This window comes from Chaetura pelagica, unplaced genomic scaffold (assembly GCF_000747805.2).
Source record: "Chaetura pelagica isolate M959 unplaced genomic scaffold, ChaPel_1.0 scaffold65, whole genome shotgun sequence".
Lineage (NCBI taxonomy): Eukaryota > Metazoa > Chordata > Aves > Apodiformes > Apodidae > Chaetura > Chaetura pelagica.
The window spans coordinates 2,654,229-2,679,162 of record NW_009953386.1 but is presented as its reverse complement, the minus strand read 5'-3'; positions in this window follow the sequence as shown (position 1 = coordinate 2,679,162).

Below are 24,934 nucleotides of genomic sequence, written 5' to 3'. Positions count from 1 at the left end.
GTCCTCCTTGCAGGCAGTGCCTTAAACCATTTCATTGAATGAAATACTCTCATGAAGAGTGCTGGAGAGGGGAGAGGGGTTGAGAGAAAAACACTGGAAAGAACCACACAGTTTCTGGCCGTGGTTCAGTAACAGCTCTTGGGGCAGCACCTGATACACTTACTATTATGGTGAAAATGGCTTTTTAAACACAGTACTTTGGCATCCTGATAACATCTCTATTTTTTCCCTTTTGAGTTCCCCAGTGAGGCAAGATACTGCCTTCCCTCTAGTTAAAGGGAGAGGGGGCTATTTGCATAGACAGGTCACTCTGTTTCTCTTGAAGGTGAAATGAAAAGGCTAGCTAATTCATGCACCCGGGGATGCATGAGGATAGAGCACTGCACTGTCAGCCATTACAGGAACCAGCAGTAAGACAGGGGTGAGGCAGCTCAGCACAGCACACACACTTGCTGGAGCAAACCTTTGGGTCAGGGTAGCAGAAAGAGTGATGCTGATGAAGAAAAGCCACTCAGAAAGGATGGGGAAAGCAGAATAAAAAACAAGGGGTCAAAATATTTGGCTGCTATATGTAACACTAAATTCTGGCACCATGATGCAGAAAGAAAGGGTGTGGCTACACCACTTTTGCATCCCAGATATTCTGGACTCGAATACGCACAACATACAGCCAAGTGGTAACATTACCCAGGGCAGAGGAACAAGCACCATCTGGGACATGCAAAGGGTACTGTGAGCTCCTTGTGAGCCACTTAGAATGGGCTTTATGTATTACTATGCTGGAGATCCTGATATGGACATCCAGAACCTGGGTCATCATCTGGTGAAGGGACCAGCAGAATTGGAGAGCTTAGAGTTGGAGGTCTTGCAACTCATGCTTGGACTTCTTCAGAGCTCAAGGGTTAGATACTGCTGCCATGGAATGCCAAGGAGATTTGGCAATCACCCTCAGCTACTGCAGGAGAATAATATCGCCTGCATCTTACATGGTGCATTTCATTGAGAGATCTAATGTCTGTGTCATTATGGTTAGGTTTTTTTTTATCTTAGGAAGCAGAGATGCAGAGAAGGTGAGGGGAGTTCTCCAAACTTACCCTGTAAACTGGTGGTAAAACAAATAGGAAACCTGCTACCTCACACTGCCAAACTTGTCACACACAAGGGAATGAGACATAAGGCTGCTGTCTTCCTCTCAGTCCTCCTGAGATAAAGCAGAAAGCTCTCTCTGAGGTTGTGGATACTGAGGTGTCCTGTGCCAGGGTAGCAGATGCCTGCGCTGTGTGGGTCCCATGCCGTATGAGGGTCATTGTCCAGACAGCATGTCTCACTCTGCAACTGGTCTGAAGTATTTGTTCTTCACATGGGATGGCAAATGGTGGGGAGGTAACTAGATTGATCTCCCTTGTAGGCCTCTGCCTGGGACTTGATACGCAAGTTCCAGATGGTACAAAGCCCCTGCTGCTTGGATTGCACAAAAAACTGCATCTTCCTCAACCTATTTCACAACATATTTGGCTGGCTCTCGGCTGGTTGCTATTTGTATGAATGAAGTTAAGCTGCCGGGAGTGTTTGCAAACAGTGAAAAGCAAAGTGGGATGTACAAAGCAAGTCAAAATCAGTCTCAAATCTGGCAAAATGCCTGCAGGTGCTTATAACATTTGACTTACTCTAGCCCATATATTACACAGCCACACACTCATTCATCCAGCTTTGTCTTGCCCTCACGCCTACACACGCTCACCCTTCACAGGCTCATTCACCTTCTCTTCTCCCTCCCTACTTTCTCTTCCAAACACAGTCATTCCCACACACAAATCTACCTCAGACACATTTTTTTCCCCATATGCAAGCACACACGCATATTTATGAGTGCTGAGCATGGTGCATGTAGGTATATGTACATTCATATGGTGAACGATGCTGTAATCCTATACCTAAGATGTGAAAAAGCCTTGGGGATTAGTGAGTTGAGAGCTCTTGATTGCTCTCACTTTCACTTAAAATACCACTGATCCAGTTTATGGAGCTGGCTGTTTTCATCCTTCCCTACCTTAGACTGAACTCTGCCATTGTGGTCCACAGAACCTTCCTTTCTGCTCATCTTCCCCTTGCTCCCCTTGACTCTCCCTATGCATTTCCTTTCCCACACAGCTGCCCAGGACCACAGCATTTCAAAGAGGTTGGCCATCCCTGTCTCTCTCCGGGGCCCAATACTGGCCCTGATTAATCTCACTGGGAAAGTGAGCAGGGATGAGCAGTGTGCCTGCCATGTGGTGGTGGGGCAGAAAATCCTGCAAGGGGTGGTGAGATCAGAGGCAGAGACGGTAAGTGGTGGGGCTGACCACGCTGCCATCCGAGCAGTGCTGAGTCCGCCTGGCATTGAGCCTGCCTCTAATGGAATGTGACCCACCGCTGGGAATGAGCTCATCTGTAATCCACCTAATTGAGTTTTATGAGCAGGGCTCTCACATCAGGGAGCCAGCCTGCCTTCTTCCTAGCACTCCTTTGCTAACCGCCTGGGGAAGACAAGGGGAGCGGGGGCTGTACGCACTGCTCCACCTTGCTGTTGATCATCTGGTTTCTCTTTTTCTGCCTACCCTGGAGAATGTGCAGGTAGCTGGGCAGATGTGCTCCTCAAGAGACCCACTGCCTCATGGTCTAACATTCTGTGCTTTTGCTGCAGGTAGTGATGCTCAAATTTCTATGTGAATATTGGTGATGCTGTCAGGAATGCAGAGCCTTAAGTTCTCCCAGCTCTTTGGTCTGTGTGCAGTGCTGGTACTCAGAGGAAAGGCTTTGATGTGCCATACAGCTCTCATGCACACGAGCCGCCTTACCAGGGACTCCAAATGGGCTGGGGACAGAGGACTTCTGATCTCACTCTTGCTTTCAGTGTGCAGTGATCTAAGTGGTGGAGCTATCAGGATCCCGTAAGAGCCTTTGTTTACAATGTATTGTCTTGCCATCTTTAGCGTCTACATCATCATTTGTTTGTACTATGTGAGTTGGTCACATAAGGGCCAGCAAACAGAAATCTGTCTGCAGTCTGCCAAGGGATTTGCAGATTTCCCTCTGCTTGGTGAAAGATGCTGCCTTTTTTCTTGGTGAAGCAGAACAAGGGGAGAAAAAGGAAGGGAAGGAGGGAGCCTTCTCCCCAAGGGAGCGTTACACTCCTTAGGGCTAGTAGAGACTCTCTGGCATGCGTAATTTGGGAGTTATTCCCTCCAGTGCTAGCATAAATGCTAATATTTGAAAGAAATGCTGGGTGCAACTTCAGTTGCTTTTCTATCGCTTCTGGTCTACATTGTAGGAGAAAACTTTGACACATCTAATGTTGCATACACATTGCAGAGCAGTAGCTCACCAGTTCCAGAAATCCATAGCTTTAAGAAAAGGTCATGGCATATGGAAGGGAAAATGTCCTGACGCATTAAGACAAAGACCGTAACAGACCTCAACTGGGAACAGCAGTGTTGCCACTGTGCATTGAGTGATACTTCAGGTGTTTCTTAAAATCCCTGGACACTGAAGTCATACAAATACATGACAATAAAAGGTTTATTTTTGCAAAAGTGTGCTTCTAGTCTTAAAAGTTCAGGCACTACTAGGAAATTGGACCAGATGAAAAATGAAGACTCAAAACCCAGAGAAAAAATTTAAAGGGCCCATATTATAAGGTTTGGTTTATCTGAATGGCATGATTTTTAAGCCAATCTCACAACTGAGGTGCAGTGGGTGCCTTATGATTGACATACCAATGCTGAGACATGATAATGACTTTTCAGGATAGTTCATTGCAGCCATGCTACAGCTGAAGTGCCTGTTTTCTTCCCTTTTGCTTTTGAAATTCAGGTCTCCCTAAATCAGCTGTTGGTTTTAAAGAGGAAATATTTTTCTCTCATAGGCACCTAGACTGTGAATCCAGCTGGGTCAGCAATTCTGCTGTCTTGGTTTTTTCAGATTCTTGCAAAGTGAGCATTGCAGGACTGCAGGAGTCTTCCAGTACTCAGCACCTCACCTTCATCTCTCCCCTCTGCCCCAGCTCCCATGTTTGAGGAAGGGCTTTAGAACAATGACTCTACCTACTAACAGACAAATCTATTGGGAATCAATGCTGAAAGACTGGTAGTCAGTTGAACAACCTTAGATAGAGGTTGCCCCTTTCATACCATTTACTCTAAAATCTGAAGGCAGTCAGCCCAGCATTATGTGTGGCCCAAATGGCCATGCAATCTGGATAGAAGTAACACTCTTCAGAGAATCTAAATGCTGGAAGTATCTTCCCCCAACTTAGATATCTTCTGTCATGTCCTTTCACTGTGAAACTCCTGACATCATGTTTGATACTATTTTATCTCTTGAGTAGTAGATAACTTAAAAAATGGCAAGAGACCCTTGGTATTGCCTTTGGCTCTCTCTGTTTACAGAATCCACACACAACATATGGTACATGGAGAAAGGAAGGGCTGTTAAAGGATGAAAGCTGTTCCAGTAACTGTGGTTGTTAGGAGCCAGTGGAGTGTCTGTCATTGATGGCAGCAAAATATTTTAGGATATTTGTACTTTATGGCACAAATGTTTTTTAGAGAAGTTTTGTAAAAATGATTTCTTTTTTAAAGTGAACTGTCCAGGAAATTGTTCCTGTTGTATCTCAGAGCACTGAAAATGTTGAATTTTTTGCAAAGGTCTGCACAGTGTTTCACTCCACTGCTGCTTCTAACCCAGAGAGAAGTTTGTGTGCATCTTTTCCTCTCCGTCTATAGCCTAATAAAAGATACTGACCCTCTACAGCATTTGCCTCATATTTAGATGCTCAGGCAGTAGCAGGAGCTATCTTGTTTATCCAGGGCAGGCAATCTTAAAGTAGTCATGTCTGAAATAATCACTGCTCTTTTCTCTTTCTTCTCCCACTAAATCTCTTCATTCCATGGTGATTACCCAGATTTGCAGGCGGGGCCGAGGTAAAAGAAGCATGCTGACAGGAGCTGTGCTATGCTCTGGAGATCCATACCACATCAGTTATGGAAGGTCATGCATCTCTCTCCTGTCAGTAATAAATACATGGCTTGGCTCTTCAGCCTACCCCTCCCTCACTGAGCTCCTCAAATCTGTAAGACACCCACTCACATGTATGCATATCAACAAGCAAACAAATCATGCCACCTAAAAAACTAATTGAACAGTTCCTCCTACAGCCTAGGAATGAAAAGGAGCAAGGAGGATGTTGGCTGTTTCTATTTCTGAAATTCTGAATATCTACTTATCTGCTATTGTGACAGAAAGATAGATAACTAGGTTGATTAGGCAGAAAGAACAGAAAAGGGAAAGTATGGAAGAGAGAGACTAAGAAGCTTTGTCATGTGGCTCAGTCAGCTTCATTAGTGACTTTCTCCCTAATCCTCAATGGAGTGGCATCTGTGGGTCAATCTCATTAGAGATAAATATGGAGGAGCTGCAGGAGTCCACACTGAGCTTTACCTGGGAAGTTTAATGTCAGGGACTCTGCTCAGGCTTGGAGAAACAGTGGCAAGGTCAGGAGTTGATTGAGATGGAGATGGTACTGACAGTGGCACTGCTGACCAAGTGACATGTGGAAAACCACTTGTGTGGTAGCTGAAGGCTGCACTGGCAGTGTCAGGAAACCACCACTTCAGACTTCCAATGGGATTATAGCTCAACTGCTGGGCATGGGAGTTCTCTGTGACCTGTTCAGTACTGCTGACAATGCACCTGTGCTATCTATAGGTGTCATAGCCACATTTCTACCCTCCTAGCCTCTGACAGCAGTTCTTCAAGCTCCAGGCTTTCATGCTCCAAAGATAGGATTTGGGGTCTCCTATTCTTTGCCTATTCATCACTCCAGTTGCTTGTGATCCCAGTTGGTCCTGGCTCAGCAGTCTTTCTGTTGTGAGTTGTGTAGCCCTGTATTGATACAGGGAATCAGACAGTGTTCTCAAAGCAGGGTGAGGGTCAGGAAGATGGAGTTAAGCTTTTCTCAGTGATGACCAGTGATAGGACAAGGGGTAATGGATGCAAATTGGAGCATAGGAGGTTCAAGGTGAATATCCGAAAAAAAATTTTTACTGTGAGAGTGACAGAGCACTGGAACAGGCTGCCCAGAGAGGTTGTGGAGTCTCCTTCACTGGAGACATTCAAAACCCACCTGGATGCGTTCCTGTGTGATGTGCTCTAGGTGACCCTGCTCTTGCAGGGAGGGTTGGACTAGATGATCTTTCGAGGTCCCTTCCAACCCCTAGGATTCTATGATTCTATGATACCTCAGAGCAGTATCACAGGCCATAAAAGGAAAACCTTTCTTTTAGTCCCTTCTGGTGGTAGGAAAAGTGCTTTTGCTTTTTGAGTCTCTCAGTGAATAATTTTTAAATTTTTTTTTGTAAGTTTGGGCTACACAAAGGTATTCCCTTTCCCATGTCTCCAAAGAGATGCTCATGAAGACATCCTGATGCTTTGGCCCAAATTCTTAGGCATAATCCCCCCTTATAATTTAAAAGTAGCATTTTCCCAGCAATTGTAGTAAGATACTGCCTGTTAGTGACCATAGTTGTGTTTGGCCAAGGATGCTTGTTTAGATCTAAGACAACACATTTCGAACTGGTTTACTGAGATTTTTTAAAAATAACTTTTTTCTTCTGCATTTTTTCTTTAATCCCCACTCTATGGAGGTAGAAAAAATCTATGGCCCTGCAAAAATTCTCCTTTACCTACTCCCTAATATCACTAATTATCTCCAGTGCATTTTAATTTTAGTATTTATTTCTGTTATGAGGTAATTTGGAGAGTGGAAATCAGAGTGAGGATATGAAACCCACTTTTGCAGAGGTGCCCTCAAAACTATCAGCCAAATACCCTGGCTCCAAATCAATGATGTACAAGAGAAGTTCTGTGTTGCGTCCTCTAATTCTTACTGTTACTACTCTCCGTTGTGTAAAGAAGCTCGCAGAGGCAGATGTTAATCTAATATTCCCATTAGAACAATCCTGCTAATAGAAGAGATTTAAGCGTAGACTTTTGTTGTAGAAATAATAGCTAAAGTGGAGGCGGAACCTCCTCTATACATCTTTCTTTTTCTCTTTTGAAATCTCAGGGCCTACAGCATATTACATGTCACAGGAAATAGCGCTGTAACTGCATATAGTAATTTACTTGCAGCACGTGGAACGTATCAATGAAGTGTTTGACAATTACAGCGATACAAAAATAATCTGTTTTTATGATCTAGCAGACAATTTTTTATCAAGCTATTTAAGGCTTTTATTATTTGTTGGTGGTGTAATATCATAACAAGAAGCACTGTGTAACTAATACTGCATCCAAAGTGGAAACATTGCTTATAATGTCTTTTCCTTTGTAAAATGAAGTCTTGCCAGAAAAGACCTCTTTACCCAAGCACACAGGTGTTTTCACCCTCAAGGACTTCCCTTCCCTCTGAATCCTCACATCTCTGCAAGTGTTTGTGTAGTTGTGAGTGATGGGGTCTGCAAATGAAAATGTCAGGCAGAAAGTGTTTATGCAATTTTGAAAATAATGTAGATACTGTAGTTGAATCTAAGAGAGATAAGATTACATTGTATGTGTTGGTCTGTATGTCTGTGTGCATGAAAGAGAGTGAGTAAGAGAGAGATTACATTGTGTTAGAAAAAGGAATGACAGTGTGTATTAGAGAGAGATAAAACTGTGTTTTCAGGGCCTCTGTGTTAGAAAGATTTCATTGTGCATGTGTGTGTAGCTGTGCTGATGCTAAAGAGAAGATTTGTGTGCGGTTAGAGGGTGAGATTACAGTATATGTGCATTTTAGGGGTGCAATGTGTTATAGTATGTATGCATGTGTAAGTGTGCGTGGGAACAAGAGAGCATACACTGTGTATATTGAAGAGAAGGTCATGCTGTGTGTCCTTGGAAAAAGATAAAGTCACAATGTATATCTATTTCACAAAATGGAAATATAAGTACAAAAATAACACAGCATGTATGTTTATATGTGTGCATGTGTCTGTATGTACTCTAGATAATTTTTAAACTCTGTTTAAATTGTATTTACAAAAGAAACCACTGTAAGAGTTTTAGAAACATTTTTTTTAATTCTGGAATTTTCTGGAGCTTTTTGTAGTTTTTCACTCAAAGCATTTAGTTGTTTAAAATATTTGTTGAAAATGCAAAACCATATCTAGGGAAATATGACTAATAAAATTCCCTCCTGAAAAAAAGAGTTAATTGGTGAACAGCACTTGGAGCAAACAGAAAAATGAAAAATATCAGATCTTGTGTTTTGCCCAAAGCAAATTTTACTGACACGTGTTGGGGATTTCACGCTAAATTCATTTGAAACAGCAAGTTACTAAAAAAAATATCCTTCCCTCCAGGAAACATGAACATCTACTGGTGATTCAGATTTTGGAAGTTGTGATAGAAACATGCATTTTTTAAAAGGATGCATTATATCCTTTTTCACGAGTAATTTGTTAATCTGAACTGCCTGCTAAAAGCACTCCTTTTTTATTCAGAAAGTAGTCTTCTGAATGGTGTTTTTATCTGTGTTGAGAAAAGGTAGTGTTTTGGATATGCTAGTGAAAAAGTAGAACTGAGTCATATGATGGAGAATGAAGATACTCCTTTTTATGTGCTGAAGAGAGAAAAACGACTTCTGCTGTCTCCTCCCTGACTCAGACTCCCCTGCATATTGACAGCAATACCTCTGCTTCCCCATATTTAGCTCTCAGCACCAGACACCTCCTGTCTTTACAGCTCTACTGGTCAGAGATGCCCCTTTTGGATGTGCCACACTGCTTTCTGCTTCCATGGACAAGGGCTGAGTCTGCAAGGCAGCCTGCCACTGGGACATGCAAAGCAGAGGCCACTTTCCATGCTTTGCCATTTAGTTGCTTTAGCTATTCTTACCTTACTCAGGAGGAAAGTTAAAATGAACCACTGACAACTGCTTAAAATGCTTTAATCTGACCTTGGCTTCATCGTTCAGGTGGTTTAGGCTGCTCATGTTCCTGTGGTTTCGTATTGCTGCATACATGCAAGAGGTCTCCCTGTCCTCTCCTGCTTACAGTCACTGAGTCAACTGGATAATCCAAAAAACTTGTGCAGTAAGCAGTGCTGAACTGGATGGCCAGGACTTGCTTCTGCTAAAATGAACGCAGCATCTGCATGTAGGCTGGTGTTCTCCACAACTGTGATTCATATGCCCACCACTTCCGTGTCATAACAACCTTAGGAAAAGCTGTTGGACTGCCAGGACTGTCACCACAGAGGTTTGGAGAGAAGCACTTGGCATCATCTTTCACACCTGCTTCTAGCAAGGGGATGAAAATCTGTCTAAAAGTGGGTAGAGACTTGTCAGTCCTGCAAAGGCATGTGCAAAGGGTAGGGAGAAGATGGTAGGGGGCACAAAAGTATATTCTTGTTTGGCCAGCGCTGGCTCTTCTCTACGTGGGATGAAGTCCAAACCTTATTACTGGCAGCCTTTGCTATCAACAACCATAAATGCATCATTCCATGGGCATTCAGCCTGGATGAACTTCTTTGGTATTAATGGGGATCCCTTAGTGTCATTCTGCAAGGCCCTCATTGCAATTCAGCAATAGTTAGCTTCTGTCTGTTGCCTTTTTTGGCCTACACCCTTCTCACCTCTGGGTGCAAGCTTGATGACAAGCTCTTAGGTGTGAAGAAGGGTGTAACTCTGTCAATACTGAAGACAAGAAAGTGAAGACAGAGCTCTTTCGTCTGTTTCACCACTAACCCAAATGCAAGCCACACCTCTAGCCATGCAAGATTGCCATTAAACATCTGTGCTACTTTGTGCTGTCATATGATATGTCCCTGTCTCACATGCTCAAGTTAGATGATAGGCAGACATTTACTCAAACAGTTAATCTTCCCTATGCTTGTTCCCCAAGATAGCTAGTGTGTCTAATTCTGGACCATGCTGGCTTCAGAGCTGGTGGAATCTGTCTCTGCTGTGCTTTGATAAAAGCTGTACACCTTGTGTTGGTGATGGTGTCTGCACAGAAACACCTAACAGATCATCCCCTTTGTACTCACTCATGCAGTTTGTAGCAGGTGCACCTGCTGGCTCTCTTGTGTGCTCTGGTGTTTTTGTGTGCTGCCAGGCTTGCCAACTCTCAGCACCTTCTTGTGATTCTCTTTATATTTGCTACTTTTCAGCAAAGCCACAGCTCCTAGAGTCAGGTGGTTGCATGAAAATGCTGGCTGTCATTTAAAAAAAGGTTGTAAATCTGTAGTTTTTCTGGTTGAGGAGAAAGCTTATCATGAATCAAAAGAAGCAAAATTAAAAAAACGCACAAGTTTTTATTTTTTAAATTGCTTGATTTCTAAGTAAATGTAATAATTTTTTGGCGGTGCACAACTCAGTTTTTTTACTGTCCAGTGTGGGTTTAGATGTATCTTTGTATACACAGGTCTTCTCAGCTGCCTATATAAAAATACCCGTGCATTTGGGTGTATATGTGTAAGTGTACACCCACACCTGCCAACTGCACATATCCCCTGCTCACAGAAACCTTCACCTCCATTCTGCCTTTCGGCCACATGTTTCCCTTTCTGCAACTTCTGTCCACTACCTTTCTCTGAGTTACGGAATCTCCACTGTTACTCATACTGGGTAACCTTCTCTCCCGCTCTCCCTCCCTCCTCTGCTTCACTCCAGGAAAGCTCTTTCTGATTCTTTTTTCACTGATGTCTGGCATTCGTACCTCTGCAGACAGAGAATGGCAGGAAGACAGTGACGTGAGCAGACAGAATAACTGGAGAATGAAAAGGAGTTGGTTGAGAATCTTTAATTAGAAGCCCAATTTCCATTTCCTTCTCAGGCACTTTAAAAATCCTTTTCAGGGGTTTCTTGACTGTCTCAAAATTGAATGCCATTGAGAATTTTTTCTTTAAGCTCCTAGAGTCAGGTGGTTGCATGAAAATGCTGGCTGTCATTTAAAAAAAGGTTGTAAATCTGTAGTTTTTCTGGTTGAGGAGAAAGCTTATCATGAATCAAAAGAAGCAAAATTAAAAAAACGCACAAGTTTTTATTTTTTAAATTGCTTGATTTCTAAGTAAATGTAATAATTTTTTGGCGGTGCACAACTCAGTTTTTTTACTGTCCAGTGTGGGTTTAGATGTATCTTTGTATACACAGGTCTTCTCAGCTGCCTATATAAAAATACCCGTGCATTTGGGTGTATATGTGTAAGTGTACACCCACACCTGCCAACTGCACATATCCCCTGCTCACAGAAACCTTCACCTCCATTCTGCCTTTCGGCCACATGTTTCCCTTTCTGCAACTTCTGTCCACTACCTTTCTCTGAGTTACGGAATCTCCACTGTTACTCATACTGGGTAACCTTCTCTCCCGCTCTCCCTCCCTCCTCTGCTTCACTCCAGGAAAGCTCTTTCTGATTCTTTTTTCACTGATGTCTGGCATTCGTACCTCTGCAGACAGAGAATGGCAGGAAGACAGTGACGTGAGCAGACAGAATAACTGGAGAATGAAAAGGAGTTGGTTGAGAATCTTTAATTAGAAGCCCAATTTCCATTTCCTTCTCAGGCACTTTAAAAATCCTTTTCAGGGGTTTCTTGACTGTCTCAAAATTGAATGCCATTGAGAATTTTTTCTTTACTTTTCTTTTTCTTTTTTTTTTTTTTTTTTTTTTTTTTTTGCATCTCTTGTTTCCTTGGCAACAAGTTGGTGATGCAGGAGCTAGAAATGTGCTGTGTCTCCGTGGAGATGTTGGCGTGGGTGTGCCATGGTGACATCCACCATGGACGCACAGCTCTACCAATCCTACCCTACCCCTTGCAATAACCACAATAGGCCCAACCTCGGAGGTAACACTTGTATTTTTAGCTTCATAGGTGTTAATCTGCTCTCTTTCCATTGCACATACACCATGACGATGTTCATAAGATCCAGACACCTCATTAGTTACATCAGCACAAATTGACAGACTTGAGGGGAGTTTTTGGGGCCAAATATCCAGGTTTACATTCAGAAACGTCTTAACTTAGAAGAAAGCACACTTCTATCTTGGAGGGGCACTCGTTGCAATGACTTAAGTCTTCCCCCTTCTCTTAGAGAAGAATTACCATTCACTAATTAATAGTGCTGTGAATCAGAGCTCCTGTGTTTCATTTTACACTAAATAAAGTAATTTTTCTCTTTCATACCTCTAGGGCTGCTTATTTAGAACACAAAAAAGTTCCTGTTGCTTTTGGCCTGGGGCACGGGAGATTAAATTTTACTGAGATGTCTAGCTGGGAGGTTCCAAGGCAACTTCTATACTCTCGCAAGACAAAATTGTCTCCTCCAAAGAGACTGCTGCTCAGATTGCTTAGCCTTCATTTGGGTCTGCCCAGCAGCACACAGGTAGCCTATCAAACTCTCTCTTGTCCACATAGTATCTTTACAATATTTGTGCATACAGCCTGTTCAACCTTGTTATTCTGTATTTTGCATTCCTCAATGTTCTGGCTACAAGCCAAGATCAGAACCTGCCTTTGACTTGGCTCTTGATACGTACAGTAGTGGAGCAAGGGCTACCCACAGTGTCATCAAATATCCAGACGTCCTACTGCTTTTTTGTTTCCTAGGAGGCTTTATGACATCACACAGAAACTGTGATGTCAACAAGTAACTCTCTGGGCAGGCTTTTGAGAGGTTGCTAAGGATCTCCTTTCTGCCAGATGACTGTAACTTCATTCCAATGGGATTTGCAGTAGGGCTCATCCATGCAGCAATAAAGCCAAGTATCAAATTTTTCTTGCCAGGAAGACCAATTAAAGGATTAAATGTGAAAAGCTGAAACCCATAACATCCATGGTGACAGGGTTTTCTTTTCTTCCTTAGATTGTAATCATCTTTGCAGCATATTGTTCTGGGATCAACACCCTTGGGGATAAATTAGTACAGCGATTGATGGAAAGAAGCTGGAGAGGGGAACCAAAGAGAACCCAGCCAAGGCAAGATAAGCTCTTCCAGCCATGCTGGCAGATTTCTTTTGCCTTCTTTCCTACACTTCTTCAGCGGTGCAGGCACAGACCAAGTTCATTCAGCTTCCAAGATGGAAAGGCGCTTGTTCAAAAGGTGTTTTATTGTGTGAAGCCAGAGGAAACATGAGGAACAATCAGGCACCAAAGGCACATTAAGATGTGTCATTGGCACATTCTATCAATGAGAAGGAGTAAATCCAGGTTGTTTTTAGGGACATTATGTTCTAAGGCAGGCACTGGCTCAAATGCCTTCCTTGTTGGATCTGAATCCAGAGTTTATTCCTGACTGCCACAAAATTCCAGGTCAGGTTTTTCTTTTTATTTGCACTTGTATTAACAGATGAAAGGAGCTGACACAACTGTCTAGCTCCAGCAGTATGCTCAGTGTTGTATCTAATGCTGTCTAAAGGATACCTCCTGCCTCAAGGAGCTAGCAGCTTATACGTGTTATTTGATAAGATGCAGAACACTGTACAAAAGACATTTCTATTACGTTTGATGAGAAAAAAGGCTGCATGTTTACTGGGAGTGGAAATGACACAACTTAAAATCTATTATGTGATGAATTACCTGGAATCAACAGTAAAAGTAAGAGAAGGTGTTGTTGGAAGACTCAGTAGAGGAACTGTGTCTAAAATCATGTGACTAAAATGAAATAGAGAGGAAGATGAGCTCAAGAACTTAGGCAAAGCTGTTCAATAGGCTGAGATTTTTTGGTTGGTTTGTTTTTGTTTTCCCTAGTTGCAGTAACAGAACTTTTCTGCTCTCTGCAGAAAACATTAATTAAAACATTGCCGTGTTTGTGTTTCCAAATCGAGAATTGTTTCTGATTTGCAGGAAGAGCCAAAATTTTACCTAAAGAAAAAACCCTTTCTTCCGCTTTCCCATCTCCCATCTCTGGAGCTGTGGGAATGAACCCTGCACTTACTAGGAACACTGCAACGAAGATCCTGCGTCTTCAGATTATTCTCCATTTGGGAAAGTCACAGGGAAATCCTAGGGCAGCTTTCCTCATACCCAGCAGCAATAGCTTTCCCCATCTCATTTGAAAAGTGGGTGCAACATGAAATAAAGTTCAGTCCAGATTCCTCTGTCACCTTCACCTGCTGTCTACTTCTTCCATGTGTGAGCACCCCTTTGTGCTAGGTGCTGTATGCATAGAATACAAGAGAGACCTCACCCCATCTCTTGCCCCCAGGAGATTTGACAAGCACACACTGAGTATGCAATTGCTGTTGATTTTCTTTCCCCTCCTTCCCTAGACTGAGATTCAGCAGCTTCTGCAATATGACAAGTTCCTGTCAGCTGTCAGGGCACTAGAATAAACCTTTATCTTGTCTCCCCAGCCCTGAATGACGGGGCTGGCAATAGGTGCACTGCAGCCAGGCAGCCATTTCTGCCATATGCTCTTTCAACCTCACTGCGTGCTAACACAGCAATCTGTAGCTTGGCAGATTTGCTGTTTTTCCTTGAAGACCTACAAAAGGAGATAGGAGCCCTGGTTCCTATCTCTCCCTATTGTTGTATCTTATCTTGCTGGGTTATAATAATATTTCTTTTGCCTTCTTCCTTCAGCGTTGGGTAAGAGTCAGAGCCAGAATAGCAGTCCAATGCTAGAGAAGGAAAATCCTGCTAATTCTCTTAAATTAGAATTGGCTGCAAAAATGGCCTTGGGGCACACATCATAAATTGAGTTGAAACCATGCACCATACAGTTGGAGGGGAAAAAAACTATCTTCCTTTAGGGAGAGAAGACATTACATATTCACCCTTCAAGCATGCACACTATTGCCAACTAATCCTTCTTATTCCACAAGGCTAATTTCAAAACATTTATATGGCATAGCTTGCTGGGGAGGGCGCTGATGAATCAGTTAGCTGCCCTTTATAATAAGCCTTACACAACTGCTTCCTAGGCTGCTCTTTTCTTCTGCCTTATCTTCCAGTCATCTCTGTGCCACATGCTTCTGATTCAAAGGGCACCTGTTGAATAACCATGCAGCAAAGTTACTGAGCAGGAAGCACAAATATAGTTACAGTACAGTTCAAGCCATTGCTTTACTATAGTCTTGCTGTAGTCAAATGGAGATTCTGCTGAATGACTGTGCTGATGCCTTAATGAGGAATGATAAGCCTGTAATTTACTTGCATGGCTGTACAACTGCTTCCTGCCAGGTAGGAAAGCTTGAAGAGTGTTGTTAGCCCTAACACTGCTGCAGCTCAAAGAAGTCCTTTGGCACCACAGACATAACACAGGCCATTGCATAAATGAGCCCTACACTCCAGCATTTGGTTTAATATTGCTGACCAACAACAGTTGGGAAGTCCAGAAATTGCAAAAGGAATATGCTTACAGCCAGCTGCTGAAGGAGTAGCTTCTGATGGGTCTGAAATGCTGTATTTATGCATTTGGAAACCTATCTGTGGAGCAAATTATATTAAAAGTACACTATATTATCAAAGAAACCTACCCAATATACTGGTGGCTGTGCTGTTTCAGAACGTTGGTCTGTCCTTGTCATGAAGAGACTTAATTCACTGTCTCAGCCCACCCATATCTGACAAAGAGGTAGAAGCTACAGAGATAGTTCAGATTCCAGAAGTTTCACAAACATTGTCTCTGGGTAGAGGACAGAGAAAAATTCAAATGAGTGAAGTAAAGGCAGGGAAACTCAGGCATTAGTCTGTTTGACAGCTTGAGAACGGCCATCTTTGGGTAGACCAAAAGTCCATCTAGTCCCTGCTCTTTATTCAGGAGTCAAAACCAGGGATGGGGAGCAGCAATAATAGAAACAGCAAATATGTTTCCCGCAGACAGTCTTCCAACCTCTAACAGGTTGCCGTTCTGATACTTTCTGAGGTAGAAATTGTCTGACTATTAGCAGACACTTAGCTCTGAAAGAACAATGGGAATTTCCCTTTCTTCACTTATGGCTAGGTCAGAGAAAGTTATTAGGGGATACAGGAGTCAAATTAGGGAGCCATGTAAATTCAAGGAGGTAGCTGTATTAGAGGGAGTTTACAGCAAGTACAGTAAAAAGGAAATGTTAAGAACATGGGGTAAATTTGGGGATACTGTGTTCCAAGTTGTCAGAATAAGAAGGCATTTTGTTTCATGTGACTTCAAAAAGATGAGATTTGAGACATTTCAAAAAGTGTCATCACATACAGTGATGTTAATTACCTTAACCATGAATATGTTCAGCAGTGACTAATAATAAAGATGAACTATGATGTATTTCAAAGGGACTTTGAAAAATGGAAAGAAAAATGGATGAATATTTGTCTTCTTATTTAGGAACATGGTAATTGGGAAACTGGAGTAAATTTATCGAGGTCCCAAAGCATGTTACAAGCAGCAAGTATCTCAGTACATTGAAAAACAGATACTGAACTATTTGAAATCACCAAAGAAAGGAGTGAGTGCTTTCTAAACACTTCAGCAAATGTATGAAGCTTTTAAATAATATGAACTCTAGGCTGAGCCTTATGAAAATAAATATTGCTGTTGCCAGTGTATAGATGTATACACATCGAAAAAGGGTTCTTTGTGCTCTGCTTTATACCTCTCCCTGTTAAAAATTGTTTCCTAAAGCCTATGAATGCATCCATTTGTTTCAGGAGGTGTTGTTGCTTTACTTTAAGCTTTACTTAAGAGCAATTGAGCACAGGCCAGAACAAAGCAACAGATCCTGTTAAGTCCCTGACTGGGTGTTGGAGGAAAGAAACAAATGTGCTGAAAGTCAACCATAGTGTAAGTGGATTGGGTTCAATAGGATGTTGTAGAGTAATCTGAAAAACTGAGGGGAAGTGGTTCTGCATCCAAATTTGAAAAAGACTTGTAAACTAATGTTTAGCAAGGAGCCTTTTTGACAGTCTAAATTTAGAGTCTTATCTTTGATCCTTCTATAGCTTTAAACTCCAGGAAGAGAGAATAAGAATTCACAACAAAATAATTTTACCAGTTAAAAAAATAAAATAAAATAAAATATGAGTTTATTATTAGAATGCTTGGATACATTTTATAAACACACAAGATTGCACTGGATATAGTGAAGGAATTTTAAATCCTCATTTAAGTTATGAGGCTAGTGCAATTTTGCTTTTGTGGTTCAAAAAGCTGAGTATGACTACAGAGTAGAATTTCTGTTCCACTTAATAACATTGCAGGAGAAGGCAGAAAGATTTACCATCTCTTATGCCTTATAACAATGTCTTTGTAAAAACTACTGTGAAATTCCGGGTTAGATGAAATGACATGACCAGCACAAACAACTTTCATGTGTAGGTGACCTTACTGCAACAAGACAGTGAGAAAGGCTTGCACAATAGGAAGCTAGGGGAAGTGACAGGAAAGATAGGACTTAAGATCAGTTTTAAGATCAATGAAGGTAAACCAAATGCTTCCTTATTTTTGTGTATGTGTATGCAGAGTGATAGAGCTCTACTCTAATTCTGAGCATGACTTAAATTTTCAAAGTGTAAAGCTATCCTCTAATTTTCCTGTGATATTAGACCAGTGTATCTACACAGACAGGACTCATAGATGTCCTGGGAAATAATTAGACAAATTATGGGCCAGTGAGGTTGGACTGTCTGTGAAGAAGACCCAGTAAGAGACTGCAGGAGTTTGATGAGACAATAAAAAGGCAGAGGCAGCACAATTCCATTTTCAGTGGGCATAGTATGATCAAAATTAAGTCAGACAGTAGCTCAGTATCCCTTGGGAGACCATTTTGACTTCTTGGATGACTGAACATACAAAGAAGGCAATATTCACAAAAGATCTAAGAATTACTAACCTTCACTAGCTTCCAAGCAACAATACTAAATGAGCAATGTGTTTCAGTAACTTTTCTCTCCCTATTGGGCTCAGTTTTAGCCTATTAATTCCCAGTGGTTGCAGGAAATGCTGGGAGACCTTGAGGGCATCGCAGTGTCTCAAGCCATGGCTTGGTAACTATTCAGCTTAACACAAGAATGAAAATGACCATGCTGCTCTCTGTTCAATGTTAGTGGCTTGCAGCTAAGCAGGGGGGTCTGGCATGTATTGTGTAATATGGAGATTACCTGACACTGTAGAATTGTTACCTCTTTGTGCTTGGTGTTGCCTGAGGACTCAGGGTTTTAGTTTTTTTGTTTTCACTGATTTATTTTTTTTTCTTAACCTTTTATCCTTAAGAAGGATTAATGACATTTAAAGTTTTAGGCAGAACTCAGGACTGTTATTGAACAGAAGGGCTATGCCAGTCTTACCTTTATTCTGTGACTAACTTTGAGAAAGCTGAACCTGTGTAGTTTGCTTCCCTAAAATTATAAAGCTTCTTTCCATTTTAAAAAGTGCCCAGGGAAATAGCGTGCAAAAAGCTATGCTGAGAAAACACAGATCCCTGACTTAAAAAGAACTCTAAAATGAGGAAGTTCAGAATTACAGTTTCTGAAGCAGCTGAAATTGTATTCCCTTGTATCTGTTCTTAACAATGCAACCTTTCAATATATGATCATATGATACAGGTAAGATTGTCAAACTCTCCATCATTTACTATGGAACATTGTTCATACTTGAGCTTAGCTTTCATAACAAACAGAGAATGAACTTCTTTTTTTTTAATCTCTGGCTGAATAAATTAGGGTAACAAGGAAGAATTACCCTTCACATTTTGTCATACAATATTTAAATAAATTTTAAATTGACACCACTGAGATGAACACCTATGAGAAGATGATCAAGATAAGCATACTTGCCTTCCCTGACGTAGGCAGTAAACAAATGTCTTTTTCCTCCTTTCCTCCTCGAGCTGAAGGAGACCTTTCCACCTCCACTGAGCACTGCATCTCCTGTGCATTACCTGACTAGGCATAAAGCTCCCTGTGCACTTGGCTGCAGGTACTTGTCACCTCCCATTCTGCTTTGCTCTGCATTGTCCAGGCTAAGAATCTCTCTCTGGCCTCTTCTTGTGTCAGATTGTGCCTCATCTACTGGATAGAGGGGACTGGCAGCTGTGATTGGCAACTGCACATGGGGCATGGGAGAAGCTGGGTGAATTGTGCATGCAGGTTGTAGGGCAAAGAAAGGGGTGCAGCAGGCCTGAAATAGGACTGGCTTCTCTACCATGTCACAGTGCCAAGCATGCAGGGTATATGCCCCTTGTATAATAAAGTTCTGTCAGGTAGTGAGGAGGGCTGTAAAACAGCCTGGAGAGAGTAGGCTCCAGAAGGTTTCTCTTTCTCCTTACCACCAGATTCACTTGGGAAAGGAGCTAATGCCCCAGATTTACAGAGTAGAAAAATGCACCATTATGTTTGGAGCATCTTCTAAACCTTCAGAAAAAGATGCCCCAGAAACACAGCTCTGTAGCCTATGGAGGTCAGCTAAAACAGAGCCTTTCACTGCAATGCATGGGGCAGCAGGTTTGGATTTGTGCCTGCACAGTCCTGGACTCTTAATAATAAAATTGTCTCCTGCCCTCCAGGCTGGGCATAGTGTGACTGGCAATGTAGGAGAACTCTTTTTTAAGGCACACACCCACAAAAGCACAGCTCTGGTGCTGCTGGAGAGAGGTCATTATAATCAGAGCTATAGGAATTTTAGCTATTACTTTCTTCAGTACTGAAGATTTTATAGACCAAGTAGAATCTTGTAAGAGTGTTGCAGTCCCTACCTGCAATTCAAACAGGTTTGCTACTGCATTGCATCAAAATCACTGCGTCCATCTCCCACTTCTAGCAGGATTCTACTTTTAACTGCAACATGATTTTGGCCATGGTGAGATCAAACTACAGACTTGTTGTCTGTCCAAGCCCTATGCTCTGCATTTGGGATATATGGCAAATCTAAATGAAACCAAGTAAAGAAGAGATGCTTTTTGGAGCCTTGAAGCAGGTGGATGTTTACAGTTTTCCTGCCCATGTAATACCTGGTAGATCTTTGGTGTTCAAGCTCCCCCATGTACAGCTCAGGATAAGAGAAAGGGTTCTGTCAGCTCACTCTGGATCCTTAAACTGGTTCAATAAAAAAACCCTCTTGCATCCTTTAGCCTTATCTCTGGTTTGTAGGGTCTGCTGCTGTGATCATGATCAGTGCATCCTGGTAACCATATGCCTATCACTGAAGCATAGCCACAGTTAGAAATTCTTAATTCCCTTTCCTGAAGGAGTGAAACCTAGGGCAGATATGATCTGTTGGGTGCTCTTCATCCCTGGAAACTTCAGCCCATAGCTGACATTGCAATGCCAAGTAAGGGCATAGGAAGGTCTTCTTCATCTTTTCTCTCCTATTGCCCTTTCCTGGGTCCAGGATACCCCATGTACCTTCCTGCATGCAGACTGGTTCTGCTCAGCTCAGCTGTTTTGCTGGAGAGAAAAAAAGAAGTTAATTCTCTGGTATGAAATCTAAGCTCAAGTATGAACCATGTTCCATAGTAAATTTTGGAGAGTTTGACAATCTTATCTGTAAAATACAGAAATATTTCCTGATGGGAGAGGAAAGAAGGAGGATGAACTTGTCCCTGCCCACCCACCTTCCTAGTACTGGGAGCAGCCAGATCATCATCTCTACCCTGGCTGGAATGAGGGGAGTTGCTGGCAGATGTGGAGCAGGGCCAGGTGGTCCAAAGAAGGCTCAAAAAATTGTGACTCACACCATAATACTGTTATGTCATCATGCTTGTATCACTGTCCAGCTCCCACATTCAGCACTGCAGTGTTAGGGAACTGGAAGTATAGCAGTGAAGAAACCATGAGGAGAGTAAAATAGTACTGAGATGGGTGCTTCTCCGCCAATCATGCCCTGAAGTTAGTATGTAGGACTCACATCAGTGTTTGTCTCCATCCCAGTCCCGTCACACACAGGACGGAGAGGTGTAGATATCCCCCATGAGGCACTGTAAGGTGGCCAGCCTTGGTGCTGACTTGTCATGGTACTGCAGGACTTGGAGTAAATGATAGAGCCAGCCTGAGAAGCTGGGTAAACTGGCCCATGCTGAGCTCCTTGTTGCCACTGATTCTTGCTCAAAGCTTGCTTGGCTGGGTCTGTGCTACACTGGAAGGGACTGTTGTGTATACCCAACAGCACATATTGAAGGGTCCCTGGAGAAACAGGAAAGGGCTTCCTGGGTCATCCTGTCTCATATTTGATTTGGTTTGTAAAGTATCACATTCCCCCATAACACACTAAAGCTACACTGAGAGCAATAGCTGACTGTTCTGTGATGACATTTTTCTTTTTGACAGACAAGCAGATGGGATTTCATTTTATTGAAGAGTTATGGTCTTCAGCACTAAGCTGTGCTGGGATTTAACAGTTGTGTTTGCATTTTTGATGATTCTGAAGTTCAATAATAATTAATATTAACCTGGGGGTTGTACAGACCATTCTTTATGTATGTTAAAAATCTTTCTACCCTTGCTCCAACTCAGATATTCCAGTTTGTAAATGCCACACAGTTTAGTGAACACACATCTTTTTTTCTAAGAATGATGAAAACAGGGAAACGATAGAGGCTATTTCTTATGTTTCCTATTGTAAAGTCAGGTGTCCTCGGTGCTGTGAGCCCAGCTGTGCAGGCAAGAGAAGAAAAACGGAAATCACAGGGAATAAATGCAGAGCACCTGTGCACATCTCTCTGACTAGCACAGGGGCAACAGGTGCTAATGTCACGTGTGCTCAGTGTTGTGGAGGATGAGCAACCGAGCAGTCATTAAAGGCACTGAATGAATTAGAGCATTCTTGAATTGATATTTTCTGAAGCCTACTCTGCAAGAGTAAGTGGCATTGTGGCTTTTGAAAATCATGGGTTTGAAGCCAGTTATTTCAGCCTGTGGTATGTAGACAATCTTAGGTCAAAACAGACTACACTTTCCTTTTCTATTATTAATAGTTCAGGATTAACTGAAATCCAAGGTAAATTGACATAAGTGATCCTTATACTGAAATATGGATACTCCCCTGAGGAGATTCATGACTGTGTCTAAATCATTTAGAAAAGGAGTTTGGTCACAGTGTTGCACTGCACTATTTTGTGTCATTAAGCCATAGATGACTGAAAGTGAGGCCAAATGACACCAGAGCTGAAAAGCTACTGAGAAGACTAAAAATGCAAGTGGGACAACAGTGGGATTTTCAGGAATGTTTTTTTTGAATGCCGATTTAAATGAGGAGCCTAAAAAAATCTTTATAAAATTGGCTTTTTTCCCTTCTGCATGAAAGTTGGCTAACAAAAGGCAAGGCTACCACTATATGCAGAACATACGAATAAAGAGAAAACCCAGTCTATCTCCAAATGAAAGCAAGTCACTCACTTCAGTGCTGTTTTTACTGAAGCTTTAAATATCCTTAGTAACAGGACATTCCCAGTACTTCTCTCAAAGAGACGCCTCTTCAGTTTAGTGTGCTTACCACTGGGAAAGCTCTGATGGGTGGGACAGCTCTGATGGGTAAGCTGACTTCCTTCTTCTTGGTTTTATTTAACTTCATCTGGCCAGGGAATCAGCTTGATTGCAATCCCAGAAGCAAGTTGACACTAGGTGGTTCTTCAAACTGAAACAGAATCTAAGCTGTTACTATTGAACCTAAACTAGCAGCTGAACTGAGGGTGCTTTTTCTTTGAACTGGGTCTTGAGCTGCTGGGGTAACTGCAGGCACTGTTAAACCTTTCAGCAGAACTGAACAGGGAAGAAGCACTGGTTTGTCTTTCTCAGTCTATGTTGTAACAACCACCAACACGTCTTGTTACTTTGAAATGATCTAGACTCTTTTAAATCAAAGACATGGCTTTGAATTAAAGGAGTTATCTTAATAATTACTTTACATGAACCATACTTTCCTTCACAGTTCCTTCACATGCAGCATACACCAAACAGTGGGTCATATCACTCCGAATGATTCCTTTCCCTTCTTGAGGCTTAGGGCTTTTTAAAATATCACACTTCCCTACCTCCTTAGCTGTCATTTAGTCATGTCTCACAGATGAAACTTTAAAAAATCTATGGTCATTGCTCATGCCCTCCTTCCAGCCCCTTTCCTTAGTCTGCTATTCATGTTATTCTTTGGAACTGTTCTTCCTTTTATTTGTGTAGATTCAAAAGCCAAGGTCAAAGGGGCCTTTCAGGGCATCTACACTGCGTGATGCAGTGTTATCCAGAAACTCTGAAGGAGTGCTGAGTGAGCCAGTGTTGGCAGTACAGTGGAGAGACAAAAGTGTCATTTGGATGAAAGCATCCCATCTTGACTTGGTGACTTCAAGAAATGGAGATTCACCTCCTCTTCTTCTCTTGAGTTTTGCTTCTGATGTTCAGTAATAGCCTAGCTGAAGTTTGTGCCTTTAATTCCACTCATTCTCTTTGGCCTTTTCTTTATTGTGGACTTGTCCTTTTTCCTTCTGTGTTACCATGTAACTTACCTTACAGGTTTAAGTGATGACAGCGAAAACAGCAGGGCAAGGGATGCTGGGATATGACTTTCAGAACCATGTCATTGGCTAAAGAATTTAAAGGCCTACTTTTAAATATACTTAAAGGGTCCTGATTTGAAAGAAAGGAGTGTTCGGAACTGACATGCCCTGAAAATTTGGGTCTCAGCTTATGGCTCTTCTACATAAGAAGATTAATTCAGAGGAAACTCAGATGTGACTTGCAGTGGACTGGCCACTCACCTCTAATTCTACATGCATGGGGAACCTATTAAGGGCTTTTTGTCTATGTGGCAAAAACGGTTTTCAAAATCTAGAGCACAGAGTGCCCGTGGGGCTGGGCTTGAAGAGAAGAGGTTCTGCCTTTGACTTAGACTTACAGTGGTGAGCAACTGCCTTGGGTGTGCATAGGAAGGTTGACTCTGGCTGAGTGCACCAACATAGCCCTTCTGCTGCCAGCCTGCTCCTCCTCTGAGTGGGTGTTTGAGAAAGGTGGGGGCTGGGAAGGCTTTCCTCGACAGGGCTTCCTACAACAGCGAGGTTTCCTAAGAAGACCTTGTCAGTGGGAAGAAAACAAACTTCTAAACCATCTGAAGCATGATTTGTCTGACCTAGTTTAGGCTCCTGCTTTAGGATAATCTGAATCACACCCTCAAAGTTCCCATTTCTCTTCATTGTCACCAAAGGGAGTCAAGGATGATGCTTGCAGATGGGGACTAGAGAAGTTCCATCTCACAAGACCACCAGTAGCAGTCACATGGATTAGCAAATGCCTACAAGCTCATGATGTGCTAACTTCATCATGGAGATGAGCCCCCCAGTAACTCCTTGGGCTGGGTAGGAGGTTCTGAAGTTCCATACCCTTATTCCAAAATGCCATTGCACTGCTCTTCTGAGCCTTGGCATGGTGTTGCCAGCAGTGATGTATGTCATCACAGTGCTCTCTAGAACTTGATGCCTGTTGCTTTCTGCCGCTCCACTTCTTACCTGTCTTCTTTTATAACTGCGTGGTTTGCCTTCTTTTTCTTTGCATTCATTTTCTGAAGCTGAATCTGATTTTCATTATTGAATCCTTTGGTGTACTTCTGTGTGAGCTGGTGTTTGCAACTTTTCCCAGTTTAGCATCTTGTCTGAATGTCATTATCATGTAATTATTTCCCTCTTCTAGACTGTAAAACCAGGACTAATACTGATAGCTGCTTAACCCTACAAGGCACTTCCCTTAAATTACATACAGCTGTAGCTAGCTAGCTAGATTCTCTTTAAAATGATGTTTACTTTCCTTAAAAAAATATGGGGTACTGGGAACTGCAATGATGTCATAGCAACTGAATATGATTATGTAGGAGTCTGCGCTGAGGGGTATTCCAGAAGCTCTGTCTATATCTGTATGCATTTATTTGTATAAGTGGTGCATGTATGTGTGAATATTTGTGTTAATGACATATTTAGATACATCTAAAGAGCAAAGGACTTAATAAGCTAAAATTTTATATCTT